This window comes from Lissotriton vulgaris, unplaced genomic scaffold (genome assembly GCF_964263255.1).
Source record: "Lissotriton vulgaris unplaced genomic scaffold, aLisVul1.2 SCAFFOLD_2210, whole genome shotgun sequence".
NCBI classification, from domain to species: domain Eukaryota; kingdom Metazoa; phylum Chordata; class Amphibia; order Caudata; family Salamandridae; genus Lissotriton; species Lissotriton vulgaris.
Window position 1 is genome coordinate 344,556 of NW_028250428.1, and position 19,229 is coordinate 363,784.

Below are 19,229 nucleotides of genomic sequence, written 5' to 3' on the forward strand. Positions count from 1 at the left end.
CCCCAGTGTATGGCGGGCCAAGATGGCAGAATTCAGGGTCGATGAGACGATGATGAACTGGATCAGGGCCTTTTCTATTTTTGTAGCGATTATCGGAGAACGTACACCAGAGGTGTTGAGTGACTTGGCATGTTATCAGAGTAGAATCACAAATTTTCATGCGAAGTATGGGGGAGATGAATGGAAGGGCTATGATATGGCCTTTAGAAAGGCGAAGGAATTTAATGCGGCCTTGACATGGGATTGTTTGGATACAGTGTCCTGGCATGCGCAGCTCTTGCCAGGGCCAGCGAGTGCTTCAGGGGGCGAGCGCGAACGGCTCCGGGGTATTCCCTCAGAGGCAGTCACAGCCCTTTCGGGCGAGTCCTGGGGGGGGAGTCCCAACCTAGGTCGGGCGGGAACGGAAGCAAGCGAGGGGTGTGTTGGGGCTTTAACAAAGGAACTTGTAACAGGCCACATGGAACGTGTAGGTTCCGGCACGCGTGCTCGGGCTGTGGAAATTCCTCACACCCGGAAACCAGTTGCCGATCAAAGGCCAGTGGCGCAGGAGGAAAGGGGGGTCCCAAGCAGGATTGATGTGGTGACTCGGAAGCAAACACCTTCGCCTGTAGATATCTTGGCTTTGACCCCTTGGCTAAACGGATACCCTGATCATGCGTCCGCCAGGACTCTGAGGGATGGCTTCTCATATGGCTTCAGGATCCCGGCGGGCCATTTTCGTGGGAACTCTTCCTGTAAAAATCAGTTGTCTATTCAACACAACCCAACAGTTGCCGCCAAAAAGATAGCAAAGGAGGTTAGCTTGGGGCGGGTGGCAGGACCATTTGGCGACCCACCAGTGGCTGATTTTGTGTGTTCCCCATTAGGAGTGGTTCCGAAGAAGGACCCGGGGGAGTATAGGCTCATTCACAATCTATCGGCCCCGAGGGGTGCTTCAGTGAACGAGGCGATTGACCCCGAGGTATGCTCAGTAAAGTACGCATCGTTCGATGACGCAGTGGTAATGTTGAATCGCCTGGGCCCCGGTGCATTGTTAGCGAAATCAGACATTGAATCTGCATTCAGATTGCTCCCAGTGCATCCTCAAGACCAGCACCTGCTGGGGTTCACGTTTCAGGGGAAATACTACATGGATATGTGCATGCCTATGGGTTGTTCAATTTCATGTGCTTATTTTGAAATGTTTAGCTCGTTTTTGGAATGGGTGTTCATGAAGGCCACAGGGCACAAACATGTGATGCATTATCTTGATGATTTCCTCTTTCTTGGCCCACCGGGCACTCGGGACTGTGCGCGGGCATTGCAGGACTTCTGCGTGCTCATGCGGGGTTTCGGGGTTCCGTTGGCACCGGGTAAGACGGTAGGGCCGACTACCTCCCTCGAGTTTCTGGGTATAGAACTAGACTCAGAGGAGGGGTGTTTCTGTTGGCCGTTGGAGAAGGTTGCCAAGTTTAGGGCTTCCCTGTTACAGTGTCTCCGAACGGAGAAGGTGACCCTTCACCAGTTACAACAGACAGTGGGTCAGCTTAACTTTGCATTGAGAGTGATACCGATGGCTCGCCCTTTCTCTCGATCCATTGCGCAATCTATGGTGGGCCTTAAGGAAGGACACCACCGCACTAGACTGTTGGCAGAGGTTCGCCAGGACATGCTCATTTGGCTAGCATTCCTGGCGGACTTCAACGGCCGAGTGGTATGGAGCAAACCCCCAGCCTCGTCGGTGGAACTCGGCTTATGGACCGACTCGGCGGGGAGCGTGGGGTTTGGCGCAATCTTCGGAAACCGGTGGGCGGCGCAAACATGGGCGGCGTGGTGGCGAACAAGCGGCCTGACAAGTAACATTGGTTTCCTGGAATTATTCCCCATCTGGGTGGCTCTGGTGGCATGGCCGGAAGACTACAGGGACCGCTCAGTGGTGTTTTGGTCAGATAACATGACAGTGGTCGAGTGCATTAATCAGCAGGCAGCACGCTGGAAATGGATCTTACGACTGTTGAAAGAGATTGTATTGCGATGCATGAGATTGAACGTACAATTCAGGGCAAAACATGTGCCGGGTGTACTAAATAATGCAGCTGATGCGCTCTCTCGTTCAAAAATGCAGGCTTTCAGGGATTGTCTACCCTCAGCGGAGCACCTTTCCCCGAAGCACTATGGCAGATCGGTGCCCCGGACTACAAAACCTCGTGGCAGCCAGTTTAGCGCCCAGGACGAGGAAAGCTTATGAAGGGGCGTTCCGTTCATACTGCGCCTTTCTTGGGCCGGTAGGGGAGCATGTATGGGGCCCGGATGAGTCCTTGCTCCAATTTTTGGTGGCACTTCATAAGGAAGGCCGGTCGGCGGCAACCGCCAATAGGTATAAGGCCGCTATATCATTTATGGCACAGCTCCACGGGATAAGGGACCCGACGGACTCCTTCTTAGTCAGGAAGGCTCTCCGCGGCTGGCGGCGCCTGGAGGGTCGCAGACAGGATAACAGGCACCCGATTGGGTTTGATAAATTGACCACCTTACTGGCGAAACTGGACGAGACATGTTCCTCGCCCAGCGAGGCAATACTGTTCCGAGCAGCTTTCACATTGGCATTTTATGGGGCCCTGCGGGTGAGTGAACTTGTGGCAGGGAATAAGAAAGACGTGGAAGGAGGTCTACGCAGGGATCACATCCAAGTAAGGGGGGATTCTCTGCTGATCTCGATAGCCAGGTCAAAAACGGACCAGGAGGCCCTGGGGAATAGTGTGGTGTTGCAGCGCGCTCCGGGGAATCCCGGTTGTCCAGTAAGGCATGTGGAGGCCTACCTGAAACAAAGGTTGACAACATGGGGGGGGGCCCTGCTTAGACATATGGACGGCACCCCGTTGACAAGATTTCAATTTCAGAGGGTGCTGGCAGCAGCGGGTTTGAACCCGTGTGATTTTGGGACCCATTCATTTAGAATAGGGGCCACTACAGAAGCTACGGCTCGGGGTCTGCAGGCAGACGAGGTGAAGCAATTAGGCCGTTGGTCCTCGAATTGTTTCAAGAGATATGTGCGGCTGCACATGTTGTAAAAGACTGTTGATATGCACTCAAGCTTGTTGTCTTTTTGTTTGGATTACAGTTTCGCGAGCCTCTGACGCGGGGCGGAAATTGGGATCGGCCCAGCATCAGCTGACCAGCGGGAAAGGATCCCGGAATGGAATTCAAGAGGTCTGGGTCGTGGGCCACTCATACGTGAGGCGTGCCGGGGACATATTCAAAGCAGGTGATGCGATCCACAAATCTGAGGAATATGGGTTCAGAGTGACCTTCCATGGGAAGGGCGGCCTCTGTATTGACCGATTGCAAAGTTTTGTGGAGGAACTGTTAGGGCGCACAGGTCACCGCCATCTGTAGTCATAGTGCACGTAGGGGGCAATGACTTGGTGAGACTGGGAAGACGAGTGTTAGTTGAGCACATACTGTCTGTAGTTAGCTGGTTAGCCAAAAGGCTCCCGAGGTGTACGATTGCCTGGTCCCACATGATTCCCAGGAGGATATGGCGGGGAGGTTTGTCTATGACAGCGTTGAACCACTCAGTAAAAAGGGTCAACAATAAAATAGAGAAATTGTTTCGCTCTGCTCATCTCCAAAGCATTTCTCATGGGTGTATCAGGGGCGATCACTGTTATTCGAATGATGGGGTGCACCTGTCCAGGACTGGTAATGACTTACTAATAGGAGACATCGTAGCTTGGCTAGTGGGTTTGAGGAGACATGACCTATAGGAGGTGTGGGGGGGCCTGTGGCGGTAAGGTCATGATCCGTGAGCAGTGATTTCAAGGTCCCTAGAGGGGGCGCCACCCATTATGGATGGGAGCGCCCGGGGGGAGGCGGCCATTGGCCCCTCCCATGGGGGGGGCGGCACCCACTACGGATGGGTCGCCCAGGGGGAGACGGCCATAGGCCCCTCCCAGGGGGAGACGGTTATATGCCCCCCCCCCGAATTTCCCGGGGGCCGGATATCCGCTCCGGCGGTAGAGAGTGTGGGGAAGGGGGGGGAGTCCACGCTGTCCTTCTTACGGATACCTAGCACACGAACTCAGACGACCTTAAGATGGCGTCGAGTGAAAGGGGGCCCCCACGACAAGGGAAGTTACAATTGGCGGCGAGGGTAAAGTCCTCTGCGCATGCGCCACTCACACCGTGAGGGCGGGAAGTTGGTGATAGGGATCTGACACCGGTTAAGACCTTGCCGTTGGCCCTTAATGTTAGGTTGTACAAATTCAAATGTAATGCATTTATCAGGATGCTAGACTCGGCTAGGAAACCTTTGTATTAGAGATTTGTTAAGGTTAGCCTGGAAAACCTGTCTTCATCAAGATGTCATTGAAGTTGAATTTGTACATGATGCATGAAACGTTTTAATTTAAAGTTTTAAATTTTGTTTCATATTTTAATAAATACGGCCGGGGGGTCCTGAGGCCCCCCACCTTCCAAAAGTTCAAATCTGTGTCCGTCTCCTCCCATGGGGAATTGGTGTTGGGAGGGGTGGCGGGCATCCCGGCCCATATGGAAAGGGGAGACCACTCGGTCCCCCCGAACGTATGGATGGGTGCCCCGTTCCCCCGGGAAACCATTGTGGGCGGGGGGCGTGTCCCGGCTGGTATGCCCGAAGCGGCGTGTCCGGAACACGCTCCTCCCGCCCAGAAGAGGTTGTCCTAAACACCCGCCCGGAAGTCCATGCACTGATGGGCATGCTTAAGGCGGGGCCCCGCCCTCCCACAGTTGGATAAATAGTGCGGGAATCCAACGAAGCTTCCTCTTGTTCCTGTGCTCTGAAGGCTGCACCACTCGTCGTTCGTGAGTCCTCAAGGGAACAAGCTGCACTTTTTTGACCCACCCACCAGCCCCTTGTTTCAGAGTTTGTGAAATAAAGAAATATCGTCGGTGTTATTTGATGTAATAAAAATGTATGACAATCATTTCTTGCATTATGAATGTATGACGAGGTATGCATGTAATTGAATACTTGCTTGTAGGCCATTTTTCCTTTGTAGAGACGTAAAGGAATGGATTCAATAAAGATTGTGTTTTGATTTAGGACCTTTTTCCCTTTGTAGCAATGTGGAAGCCAGTGAATTTATCAAGCTGTTGCAAATTTAGTCATAATTTTTCTTTCCTTAGTAGGTAAAACAATTGTCGTATTTATATTTTGGTCGGGCGGTAAGGTCATGATCGGTGAGCAGTGATTTCAAGGTCCCTAGGGGGGGCGCCACCCATTATGGATGGGAGCGCCCGGGGGGGAGGCGGCCATTGGCCCCTCCCACGGGGTGGCGGCACCCACTACAGATGGGTCGCCCAGGGGGAGACGGCCATAGGCCCCTCCCAGGGGGAGATGGCTATATGCCCCTCCCACGAATTTCCCGGGGGCCGGATATCCGCTCCGGCGGAAGAGAGTGTGGGGAAGGGGGGGGGAGTCCACGCTGTCCTTCTTACGGATACCTCGCGCACGAACTCAGACGACCTTAAGATAGCGTCGAGTGAAAGGGGGCCCCCACGACAAGGGAAGTTACAATTGGCGGCGAGGGTAAAGTCCTCTGCGCATGCGCCACTCACACCGTGAGGGCGGGAAGTTGGTGATAGGGATCTGACATCGGTTAAGACCTTGCCGTTGGCCCTTAATGTTAGGTTGTACAAATTCAAATGTAATGCATTTATCAGGATGCTAGACTCGGCTAGGAAACCTTTGTATTAGAGATTTGTTAAGGTTAGCCTGGAAAACCTGTCTTCATCAAGATGTAATTGAAGTTGAATTTGTACATGATGCATGAAACGTTTTAATTGAAAGTTTTAAATTTTGTTTCATATTTTAATAAATACGGCCGGGGGGGTCGTGAGGCCCCCCCGCCTTCCAAAAGTTCAAATCTGTGTCTGTCTCCTCCCATGGGGAATTGGTGTTGGGAGGGGTGGCGGGCATCCCGGCCCATAGGCAGGGAGTCCTTCCGCAAGTCCAGAAAGAACTGAAGAGGTGGTTCAAGGGTCCTATTTTTAAACGTCGTGCCTTCCTTGAAGCAGAAGTGTCCAGAAAATTTCCTCTAAAGTGCTTGAATGTTCTGTTTCTCTTGGTCTAGCTCCTGAATAACTGCATACACAATGCAGGGCTGACAGGTCCTTTGTGTGAAGGCAGGGTAGGTTGGCCTCTGCCCAGCTCTGCCCCAACCTGCCAGTTGATAGCCCATCCAGGCACACCTACTCCCCCTATTGCAGGGCTGTTTCGGAGGAATAAACAAGGTCCAACTGCCAACTACATCCAGTTATGTGACCCAGGAACAGGCTGCAGGCGCCCAATAGGGAAGGAAAATGCCAACTTTCTGAAAGATGAATTTTCAAAATTATAACTTAAAATTCGACTTCATCATTAAAGAGGATTTTCTAATACAATTTCTCAGACATCAAACATAAAATGTCAACTATCCACAATCGAATGTTAGCACTTATTAAATGTAAAAAGTAACCCAATGTTATCCTATAGGAGAGGTAGGCCTCACAGTAGTGAAAAACAACTTGTACGTTTTACATGTTCTGGTAGTGGACAGTTCCTAAAGTGCATGTCGAGCCTTTTAATTACAATATACCATGCCCTATGGGCTACCTAGGGCCTAAGATAGTTAGGGGTGGATTAAATGCAATAAAAGTGGTTATTCAGGTTGGGCAATGGAGTTCTATTGCCAAGTCGAATTGGTAGTTTAGACCTGCATTCAGGCTGCAGTGGCAGACACAGGACATGTTTTAAGGAGCTATTTAAGAGGGTGACACTGACACAATAAGTATTGAAGGCCCACTTGTAGCATTTAATTTTCAGGCCCTGGGTGTATGATACACCATTCTACAAGGGACTTATAAGTAAATTAAATATGCTAATTTAGCATAAGCCAATTTGACCATGTTTAAGGGCGAGCACTGGTTAGCAGTGATAAAGTTCAGAGTCCTAGACTCTACAAAAAGAATTTCAGCAAAAAGTGGGGGCAAAGGCAATAAGTTTGGGGGAAGACGTTCCTAAGGCTGACAGGTCCAACCATCTTATTAAGACAATTCAGATGTTTGTCAAATGCATGCCTCCTGTATCGATGAGAACAGCACAGCAGGACTATTAAACAGCGCAATGAAATGCAAAGGCTTGGAAAGAAAGTTGCAATCCGCTCAGCCTTGTGGGTCAAATGATATACTTTTACAAAGCACACAAAGTGTCTGGTGTAGCATAGAGGAGAAATGTTTACACATTCACAATCAACCATATAAATGCAAACCGGAAAAAGCAGCAAGACCTTCCAGCGTCAAAATGTGTGCCTGTACTGACACCAGAGGCTAAGACTACCAGTCAGCCTCTAGAAAAACGAGAGGCTAGGTCATTATATTTTCATCGGACTAGAAGGACAACAGTCGTTTGTCCTCTGTGGGACAAAATCTGATTATGGCTCTATACTACAGGGTGGGCCATCACCCAGGCACTCATACATGGCTAAAAAAGGGGTCTATGTGTAGGTCCAAGAGAAGTGTGGTGGTAGCCATATTGAAAATGTAGGGCATCTGACATAGGATGGGAGAAACCAGACATCTGAAAACAGTGAGTTGTGCATGCCCAGCCATGAAAATGCAAGGTGAACTAAAATTAGGACTGGATATACTCACCAATCCTGTGGCAGGATTTTAGAATATCTCCAACAGTGAGCATTAAACTGAGAGGCTATGAGTTATAACACAATGAGACCAAACCCAAGGACACATGGGAAACTTTAGCAAGAAGACCATGAACTGCTTAAAACTGCGGAAAGACTTCTATTAATATGTCTTCTGTTGTCTGCAGACAGACATACGGATACATACAACCAAATAACTTGTATCCGTTGGGGAACCATACATTTCTTGCACTAGTTCACGCATGTCAAAGAGAGTGACAAAAACAGAAATACACTCCGTATTGATTTGAAGATATACTTCCAAGTTAGTTGAAGTGTAATAATGATATTTATATTTTCTCTAGAGTCCAATTATCATTTTAGTAAATTCTAAATGCTCTGCCATCAAAGTCTTTTATCCTTTGACCACTCACTTCATAACAAAGAGTCTGCATCGCCAGCAAGAACTGTGAGATAGGTGGATGAAATCATGGGTAACTGCAGACATTTGCTGCTTTTGAAAAACTTTTATTTTTAATTTTAAGAGATATTGCAGCAATCATTCAAATACCAGTATCAGATGTACAGTGCCAGCGAAGCTATAGCACTCCATCACACGCACACAACACCAGCAACAATCAGGTAGTAATTAATAGTACATTTTGATATGGAATCAGGGGTATGTCTTCCAACTGTCTTTCACTTTTTACTGCTCACTGGGAATAACGTCTTAAAAAGCACTTGCACTTTCCCATACCTAGGCCTGTTGTTCTCTGACTCTGGATCATGGCAATCTCATGTTGCCCAGGGGAGGAATAAACTGGGCAAAGCTATTAACTCTATAACCTCCCTACGCCAACCTAAACAGGCAGAGATTATTATACCATTACTACAAATTTATAAGACCCAATGTTTACCTACAGGAACCTATGGTGCTGAGGTGTGGGGATACTTAAACTGTACTAACATACAGGTTGAGGAAAACAGATTTTGTCGGAAGGTTTTGGGGGGGGGGGGTAATTTCTGCAGCAACTTATGTGTGCCACAGAGGATTGAATCTCTCCTATACCGAGGATTTTATAAGATCTAGGCCTGCACTGTTCTGGCTGAAAATATGGCTGAATCCAGCGGCTGCTCTGACTCGTGATATTATTTTGGATTGTTTAAAAAGTGATCGGGCCAATTATATACCATGGCTCAAGGCCGTGGAGAATAGCCTAGTTAGCGTGGAGCAGGGGCATTTATTTATATCTCCCCATACCATCGATCGCTCACACAAGAACTTAGTAAAAAGGGCCTTATACGATCTCTACAGTAACGAGAGGAAAAAGAGTGAGTTTGCAAAGCCGGCCATCATAAGGTACATACCCCTTTTGTCACCATGTGACAGGTCGCATCACATGCCCCAAGACTACCTATGTAAAAAGATGGGCAAATGGAATAGGAGCCTGCTTTTTCGGTTCAGAGACGGGAGCATTAAAAACCTGTTATGCTTCCCGTTGGGTTTCAACAAAAATCTGGAAAACCTAAATTGCCCTTGCAACCTAGGTAGGAAACAAAGTCTTCTACATTTTACGCTTTTTTGTGGATTTTATGCAAAATACACTAAACATTATTTAATCCCATACTCTCAAAAGACCGGCCGGATGAATTTTAATTTAGCTTTTGGAGACTTACTGATGCTAAGCTCTTACGAAGTAATCCTCAGGGTCAGTTGCTTTCTTAAAGCTGCTGTTCGATCACGAGCATCATTGAATATGGCCTGATATGTTTTGCACTATCCTCTGCCTAGTTTGCACATTGCTCATTTGCACTAGTGGATGTTCTCCTGTACTTATTACAGTCATTGACCTTGCATTGTTGCGTATCCAATTTTAAGCTTTGTATACTTTTTGTAATCATCATTTTTTGTCTGATATTTGTATTATGTAATGTGTATTTATATGTAACATACAATGAAGGCTAATCATGTCATTTTTTATCAATTTTTTAATGATGTTTTACTGTGTTTCATGGACGATGTTGTGTTTTACATGTACTTTTATGGATGTTTTTTAAATCTGAATAAAGAACTTTGATTGATTGATTGATTGATTTTACTGCTCGCTGTTCTCGTTGTTATCCCCCCCAGATGTGTCCCCATTCGCTTACTTTAAGTTTAACTGAATTATGCGAATTAACAAATTTATCATAATTCACAATACAGTTCTGAAACAAAACAAATATAGATTACATACATATATGCATATTGGAAACTGATTCTATCAGATTAAAGACTGGTGCTTTTATAAATGACAGCATTATTCATTAACTCTGATCTTTTAAATTTCCCTGTGCAGAAAAAGAGTACCCTAAACTCTTCTTAAAACAAATCCCTTCACCTCAATCTCTTATCCAAGTGGCACACCTTTCTGGTCGGTATACTACCACAATTTGTGGATATTATTTTGACAGGACAATATTTAAAATTTCAATGTCAACCACCACAATCTTGTAAAGGTACGTACATACTAGGTAAGCATATATATTCACTATTCCTAACTCCAAGTATATATATAGGAAGTTAGGAATAGTATATCTATACCTAAAAATGTTATTTCCTTTTATTATTAGAAGAGCCTGCAACAGAATGAGGAATTTCAAGGTTCTACATAAAACTTTGCTTTACCTGGTGTGTTCCAGGCAGGTGGAGACCAGGAGGTTTTTTTCGAAGTACATACTGCTTAGGCCCCTTCTGCAGGTGAAATGTTGGGTTGGATTGTCCACATCTACGGAAAAAGAAAGGAAAGTATATATTAATCAAGACTATGTTTGCCCAAGGAGAACATGTTTAGATGAGAGGGCGTTGGATGTTAAATAGCACAGAATGAAGTTAGGTCATGCCTGGACCTCACAATATGCCAGTGCTTAATTCGAGCCGCGGTCGCCGGTGGGGGCCACTGACACTCATTTTTAGGGGCCTGCACTTATTTTTCAGCACCAGCTCTTGAGGAGAGCAAGAGAAAAAAAACACAAAACGGAAAACGGGGGGAAAAAACACAGAACAATGTCACAAAGGGAAATAGCAGGAGCCTGCAAGAGTGAGAAACTGGCAGGGAGTCTCTGGGAATGGATTAAAGAGGCCAGAGTAGAGCCCTGGGCACCGCACTCACTTTATTACAACTTAAGCACAGCAATATGCTCATTGCCATCTAACAAAACAAGCACCTGGCACGGACATTGGGATTAATCAGGCACTTGGACTGAAAGTGTTTCCCCAACATAATTATAAGCAGCATAATTGTAATAGGATTGCCTCATATTGATTTTCAAGAGTCCCCTACCGGACAGTACAATCTGTCTGGTTGTGATATATCATTGGTGAGCTTCCCACAAAGTAAATAAATAAATAAACGTACAGTGGGATTTATGGCCCACACTTTGCCTACTATTAGGTTTTGCCCACATCTTATTCAATGACTTGCATTCCTCTTCTTGTGCGTGTTCCTCCTTTGGAGCATAGCCTCTGATTGGCTGACTTGATCCTTCCATTTTTCACTTTTTGGAAACTACTTTTTTTTTGCTAAGCTCTCTATGAGAGTGCATGTTTTTACAGCTCTCTCCCTTGTGTGCTTCTCGCACCTGTTCCAAGTTGCTCTCTCCCTTATGTGCTGCTCAATCACATATGCATTTCTCCCCCGTCAAACTCACCAGTGCTCTGTAAAGCTCTCTCCCTTGTGTGCGACTTTCCCTCCTGTATGCTGCTTTCTTCCTCTTGTTCTGCTTTTCTCCTCCTTCCCTCCTCATCCGCTCTGCCAGAACTCCTTGTGAACATTTTACATATATTATTTTTTAATTTAGCTAGGCAAGATCCACTGGCTTTGTGAGTGCTTGATTCATTGGAAGGATGTTGCCTGGGTACAATAGGTAGTCTATAAGCCAGCAACATGCTCAGAAAGTTCAAAACTTACTGATAACATCAGCTATACTATGAAGATCACAAGACTTAATCCTGAAAGGGACGACCTGGTCTTACGTTCTACCAAAGTAATTAACTGACTACCAATTAAAGGAAAAAAATAAAATATGCTATTTTCAGGAGACACATTGCAAAACTGTGGCAACATGAGTTACCCAAAAAAAAGTGCCATAGTTCCATCAGAATGAAATTGAAAGTCACAATGAATGAGGCAGCTTTAGTTAGTTAGTTCGTCATTTTAGTTCTTGATCCTGTGTGTCAAATCCCTGGGCACAAGTGGGGCGAGTGCTTTAAAGATAGCACAGTGTTGCAAGATATCAGTGGGGGCAAAGCTATTTACAGAACCCTTATAGTACAATGATAAAGGAATCTTGAATTTCTGGCAGTTTCTTGGATGTGGAAGTAAAGGTGGAATAGTTTTCCCAGTCTTAATCCAAGGGATTTGGCTGAGGTGATCATTTTAGTTGTAAGACCCTAAGTCTATTAGTCCAATCAGAGGAAGTTCCCTTGGCTGTGTTGGGGAGCCGGAAAACGTAGCTCTTCTGGACTCTAGACTTAAGGTTATCTTACATATCCAGTTTTGAATTTCCTGAAGAGAGGAGCCGGGAGCCAGGACAGCAGCATGACGCGTTTAAATAAGAGGTCCAGAGAAGCGGCGTCAAAGCTCAGGGAACCCCAATAACCTGGCAGGGCCACCCGCTGTGCAGCCAATGTAGGGCACTCAACTCCTGGCTTCTTGAAGAAATGGCGCTCCAGTGCAAAGGAAAATCCCAATGTTGTCTTATAGGTTATAAATGACTAGGTCGTTTGAGGCTGTCTGGTACATGGCAGTGAGCCATTCATCATGTGTCGGGGATCATCAGTGCCGGAGAATGGCGTTTCTAGCTGCTGCCTGTGGTGGATGAAGCAGCCGACGCTCGCAGCGAGACAAGGGCGGCGATTCTGCGAAATCATGTAGATGAATCATGGGTTGAGTTGGAGGTAGTGGGATCGCCAGAGCCTAGCTGAGCGTGGTACCAACTGCCTCCCAAAGGGGTCGGACGATGGAGCAGTCAGAGGATGTGAACCAAGTCACAATGGGTAGCTTTGCAGCGTCAGCAATCGGAGTGTGGTAACGGCTGCGCCATCCGTAGCTTCGTCGGGATCCAGTACCAGTCATGGTGCGAGTTAAAGAGACATAACTTCAGCCAGGCGTCCCTGGCTTTATTGCCCAGGGCTGCCAGTAGCTCGGCCCAACCCTCTGGTTCGTACTCCACCTGGAGGTGAGCCTGCAATTTGGTGTGTAGGTTGACCAGCAGGGGAATGGATTGCAAGTGTTCGGTCAAGAGGTCGTAGAAGTTGTACATCACTCCCAAAAAGGGTGAGCCCACGTCTTCAGGTAAAAGACCACTGAGGAGGAGCCCAGAAGACAGGCAAAACAGTCAAACAACTATAGGTACAGGGCCGGTCTGGCTACCGGGCAGTTTGGAACGCTGCTGACCTGGGGGATGATTTCGGTCATGGAGACCTGCGTGTGCTAAACGAAATTCGTTTTACTTTAATTATTTCGAAGCACACGCAGGTCTCCATGAACAAAATCAGCCCCCACTGCAGTGAAATCAGCCCCCAGCTCGGCAGCATTCCAAACTGCCCGGTAGCCAGTCCGGCCTGTATAGGTACTACCAGTATTGACCAGGTGGGAGGCCAGACGCCTGCTGTAGTACTTCGAAGAGCTTGATGGTAACTCAGGCGTACTCATGATGGAGGGTAAGGATTCTCGCTGCTTGTCATACCCCCGAGTCAAGCGAGTCAAGCACTTCACCACTGATGCAGAGGTGGATGTTACCCCACAGAGACATTTATACGTGTAGACAGGCATCCACCAAGAGCAGGCGGTGGGTACGTGACCTGGATTTGGCCATGGGCTGGAGCATTGGGTTTCCGGAGCTAGGGGCACAGGCATCGTACCAGTAGATGGGATGCAGCCCCCCAGAGGATACTCCAGGAGGGTAAACTCAAAGCCCATAGCTGAGGGTACGGGGTATGTGAAGGCATATAGGTGACTTGCACCAAGTGCAAGCCCAGGGCATACATCTCAGAGTGGAGACCCAATCCACCACACGAACGATGGACTATGAGCTGGATCCTGTCCAGCCTGGGCCAAAAAGATCCCCAAACTAAGGACCTGATGACCCTACCCACTGAGCGCAGGAGTGAAAGGGGCACACGCAGGACAAGCATGTCCAAGACCTAGGTGAAGGGTGGCAGGGTCACTATCTTTCCAGCCTGCACCCTGCCCCACAGTCATATAGTGAGGTGGAATCACTTTGCATAGTCCAGTCGTTTGCATTCCAGCAATGGGTCAAGGTTATCTGGCACCATGCGGCCCAGGCCCTGATTGATGTAGATCCCCAGGTATTTGAGGCACGAGGGCCTCCATTGACATGAGGTGGATACATATGGATGGTGAACACCCACGAGATAGTCAGGGCCTTGCTCTTGCCCCACTTAATCCTGTAGCTGAAGAGCGGGGTGAAATCGGAGCTGGTGGCCAAAAGAGCAGGGAGCGACCTGCGGGGGTGGGATCCGAGAGCATGAGTAGGACATCATCCGCTTATAGATAGACATCACCACCCCAGGGGTAGGAATGCCTGCCAACCTTGGGGACTGACGGAGGGCTACCACCAAGGGTTCCGTGGCCAGGAGAAAGAGAAAGGTTGACAATGGCAGCCATGTCGTCCCCCCCCCCCCGCTGAGCGGATAGGTGTCCGAGATGCCCCCCCGCAGTTGACCTGGGCGGAGGGGAATTTTAAAGCCACTGGACCTTAGCTATAAAGTCCTCACTGAGGCTGAACCACTGTAAAGAGGTAACCCCACTCAACCCTATAGAACACCTTCTCAGTGTCCGGGGCGAGGGGCACTTCAGGAAGGTCCCTAGCGGAGCACAGCGCATAGACCAGCATGGGGAGATGGTTGTGCAATGAGCGCCCGGGAACAAACCCCACTTGACAGTGGTGAATAAGGGTCGGGTTCATCGTCCAAAGACGAGTCGCCAGTACCCCCACCAAGATCTTGATGTCTCCATTGAGCAGAGAGATGGGCCAATAGGTGCCACAGAGAAGGAGAGGACTACTATCACATCTGACAAACAAACAACATTGGCATACTGTTGCAAAGAAGACCCAGGGCATTTATGCCACCGTCCACACCGTAGCCTGTGCAATGAATAGGACTTTACGTCAATGAGCACATGTGGAAGAACACATTTTCCCTCACTGGTGTTTCAGCACGGGGTCATGAGGATGTACTGAAAAAACGGTTGTGAGGCTCTAAGAGCAATCCTCGATAGAAGAGTTGAAATAAGTCCGTCTTTAAATGTTCTTTGGTTTGGAAGTTCATCTATTTAGTCCTAAGGATTCAAGGCCCTCATGTACGAACGCTTTGCGAGTCACAACTTGTTTACAAACTGATTTGGGACCACAAAAATGGCCCTTAAGATGTACTAAAAGGCTGAGAAGGAGGATTAAATAGCATTAAGCTACAATAATGAAAACTCAACCAGCATTTGCGAATCCCTAAGATACAGGCCCTATTTAGGAGAAACTAACGCAACGTGGTGCTGCTAGTCATTTTACTGTGCTGCGTTAGTTTCGAGGAAACAGTGACGTGACATATTTACAACACTATGTCACATCTCTGTGCTTTTCCCAGCGCTAGAGCACAATCTGCTGCCATGCGCCGGAGCAGGCCCCCCTGCACCATGGTGCAAGGATGCCAGCGTGATGGGAAGATTGTTTTTGTGCAGGAAGGGGCATCTTCCTGTGCAAAAACAAGTATTTGAGGTGATTTCCTCTTCCAATGCGTGCTGTAGAATGCAGCACGCATTGAAAGAGGAAAAAGCGAGGAGAAATTAAAACTTTTCTCCTCGTTGCGCCTCGCTACGCCCCACCTGGGATGGTATAGCATTCTCACGCATTTGCAGGTTTACAATTGCTTGTAAATCTGGAAATGCATCAGTGGACATGGAAATTACAAATAGCTGCAAAACAGCCACGTTTCACATGCAAAATACCATAAAGTAGGAGCAGGTGGAAACCAGACACAGAGTATAAAAGCACACCCATATAACAGCTCACTCGTCCACTTGCTGCGCTCTCTGCATTGTGAGGTGTGCACTGGAGAAGAACAGAGCACATTTATCACCCTCGTATTTGACCAGACAGAGGGGAAGGTGTATGTCGGATACAGGAAGTGCAGGACAGTCACACTTGACAGAATTGAGGAGTTGGAGTCTAGGCTATTCAGATAGATTCAACACAGTGAGGCCATCCCTGCACATGTTCAGGGTTTGTCCTCCCTTCATTTCCCAACAAAAGGGAGTGACCAAGGAACTATTACAGTAGCAGGAGGTGTTTTTCAGAGAGTCCCTGTCGATGGTATTTAGACATTTCCTGAATGCCATGCTGGCCAGGAAAAGTACACGTAACGCTTTAATGAGTACCCCATGTGCTTTCTACAAACCTAAAATGTAATTTTACTACACTGCACGATTTCCAAATGCTAAATAATGTTTCTGTGCCACATATATCACCATACAGCCCATCAGGTGCAGAGTACCTATACAGGAATGGGAAAAAACAGCACTCCACGAACATCCAGTTGGAGTGCAGTGCTGAATATATTTTCACTGACCTAGTTGCCCATACCCTCGAAGTACATACAGCTTTTATAGTTAAATTGCTAAGGGAGAGTTAGGAGACAGTTGTTTGCTGGGTGAATGTCAGGTCCCATGTGTTGTTTCATTTAATAGAAAAAACTGCATCCTACGGATTACTCCTACTAACTGTGACTGCATACCTCCCTGTTTTAGCTCACGTTTAAAAAATGCTGTGTTTCTGTTTTAAACTTATCTTTGTGTCGCATTTAAATCTATGTTTCCGGGGGGGAGGAGGGGGCGGGCTTTTCCGAGCAGGTTTGTTTTTCCCTACTCGGTCGAGACTAAGCATGGGCGAATTTTGCGAAACTCACGTTCGCGAATTTTGCGGATTTGCGAACTCGCAATCCGCAAAATCCGCGAATTCTCGCGAATTTGCGGATTTTTTTTGTGTGTTCGCGCGGGTTTCTGCCAGTTCGCAAGGGTTTTGTACAATTTCGCAAACGCAAACTTACCTGTCGGGTCGCAAGTTTTGCGAACTTGTTGTTTCTACGTGTCCAGCCTGTTTGGGACACTCTTCTTCATCACTGCCACTCTCTGTCACCACTGCCACTCTCTGACTACTCATGCCACCCTCTGGCCCACCCATGCCACCCTCTGTTTCATCACAGCACCCTCTGGTTGTCCAGTCAGTGTACATTATTGTGGCAAAGCAAAGCACACCTTCCCTGCCTCAAGTGACCTGAATTAATTTGGGGCTGATTAATGTGTCACAGAATATTTTTTTAGCTGGCACCTGCTTCCTTAGTGCTTCCTGATTAGTGATCTTTTGCACTTGCTAAGTGCTTTCATTGTTGCAAAATTAGTTACAACACCTGCCCTGCCCCAACTGACAATAATGAATTAGGGGCTGATTAATGGATTTGAACTTCCAGCTTGGCTCCCGCTTGTCTCCCTTAGCTGTAGTTCAGGACTTTTGTGGCATATGTGTAACTATTCTGAGGTTCAGAGCAGGGTCACATAATAGTTGCAACTGGCAACTGAACTCTGGAGGGGCCCCTCAGGAAGCACTACAGGAAATGGCTACTAATGATGAGCCTGAACTTTTGAACCTGGTAAGTAGTTTCAGTTTTGCTAAGATCGTATTTCTGCAATTTAGCGCTTATTCGCGGGGCGCGAAGTTGTACTGGGAAGCCGTGAACTCACGCGAACAGTGCAAGCAAGCCATAAAATCCGCTGCTCGCGGATTTGCGGATTTTGCGGGAGATTCGCGAATCTCGCGGATTGCGAATTTACCGTAAATCCGCAAAATCCGCGAGCGAAACGGATTTTCCGCCCATGCTTAGTCGAGACAGAGCGTTGCCATTTTAGGGAGGTGAGCGCTCTAGTCTCTTATGCTTAAAAGCAAAGACGATGTGCGGCTGTGCAGCAGACGCCCCAAAGACAAGCCTATCTGCGCCCGTCAGCATCCCGGAGGCGACTGGAGCTAGCTCTGCTGACTGTCGGTCTAGGGACCCAAGACAGAGAATTCAGTATGGGAGAGAATGGCTGCGCACCCTCGGCACACATTGTTCATGTCAGGGCGAAGCGGCTAGCAGTGAAGACTGGGCCAATTTCCGCTCTGCTCTATGTAACTGGGCCTTTCCCCGGGATGTGGGGGGCTCCTCTGAGATGTCAGAATTGTGGGTCACAGTACAGAGGAGCAGCTGAGATCCTTTAAGGTGATGCTGCTTAATACACGTTCTCTCCAGAAACACGAAACCCAAATCTTTGACCTTCTTTTAGACTCCCTCCCTGACCTCCTGTTACTCATGGACACATGGCTGGGGGGGGGGGGGGGGGGGGGGTGAGCAGAGGCGTCTTCATTTTGTTTAAACAGACGTTTGATTGTACTACCATCTCAAATGACCTCGTAGAGGATGCGGAATGTCTTGGTTTACGTTGCACTCTATCCCCCACCAATGCATGGCTGTGGTCTTAATTTATAGGCCCCCTGTTCCGCCGGGTCCCTTTCTGAGATCACTTAATGAGGCTATTACCCCACTCGCCCTTAGATACAACAACCTTCTGGTTTTAGGTGATTTTAATATACATATGGATAAACCCATAGAACTTAAGGTCGTCTCCCTGACTGAAATGATGACCGCTCTTAACCTTGCCCAGTTTATATCATTTCCCATGCACAACCTTGGAGAAACCCTTGACCATATTTTCTCCAATGCTGAGCTGGAGGCCAAACGGACACCCCCCCTAGCCTGGTCGGACCACTGCCTCATTAGTTTTAGGGTTCCTAGCACCGGGACTGACTCCCTGACTTCACTGAAAGGGCGGAACAAGTACAGAGCCCTGCATAGGATTTCTCTTCCAGCCCTGGAGGATGCTGTCCAAGCATCGGCCCCCTTACTCTCCGGCAACCCCGAAGTAGACGCTCTTGCTCTAGAATCATGGTTAAAGCCGAATGTCAATGCTTTAACCCCTTTGATAACACGCACTTCCAGGAAGACCAGAACTTCAGCTCCCTGGTTTATGGAGTCTTTGAGAATTAGTAAAAGCAAAGGCAAACGCTTGGAGAGGAAGTGACCGAAATCCTATAAACCTTGAGGACAAACTGGCTTATAAGGCGGCTCTGAAATCCCATTACATTCAAGTTAAAGCCGTCAAGAAGAGCTATCTGCAGAAAAAGATCAAGACCAACAACAATAAGGAAAAGGAGATGTTTAACATTGTGAAGCGGTTCCAGACCCCTAAGGCTGCCATTAAGGAGTCTACACACTGCTGAATGGACAAGCCAGCTGGCATTGTTTCTACATGAAAAGATTGTCACAATCCAAGAATCCTTTTCAGAGGTGACTAGAGAGGACTCTGCTCTGGGGGCTGACCTAGCCAGGGAGGGTTTCACCTGGCAACCCCCTGTGTTACTGTGTTACTGCAGATACCTTTGTTACAGCCTGAGACATCTCTTGAGATTCTGAATGGCCTAGAGTCTGGCTCGCCCGCGGAT

At 47.8% G+C, this 19,229-nt stretch overlaps 1 protein-coding gene across 1 annotated transcript in view; it reads right to left on the reverse strand.

Moving 5' to 3' along the window:
- Positions 1-10,401, reverse strand: part of LOC147663262 (acyl-CoA dehydrogenase family member 11-like) — a 281,187-nt gene extending 270,786 nt beyond the window's left edge. The window contains exon 1 of the mRNA XM_086950579.1: positions 10,306-10,401. The gene's annotated coding sequence lies outside the window, so the exon portion shown is untranslated. The remainder of the gene's footprint in view (positions 1-10,305) is intronic.
- Between the last annotated feature and the right edge of the window lie 8,828 nt (positions 10,402-19,229).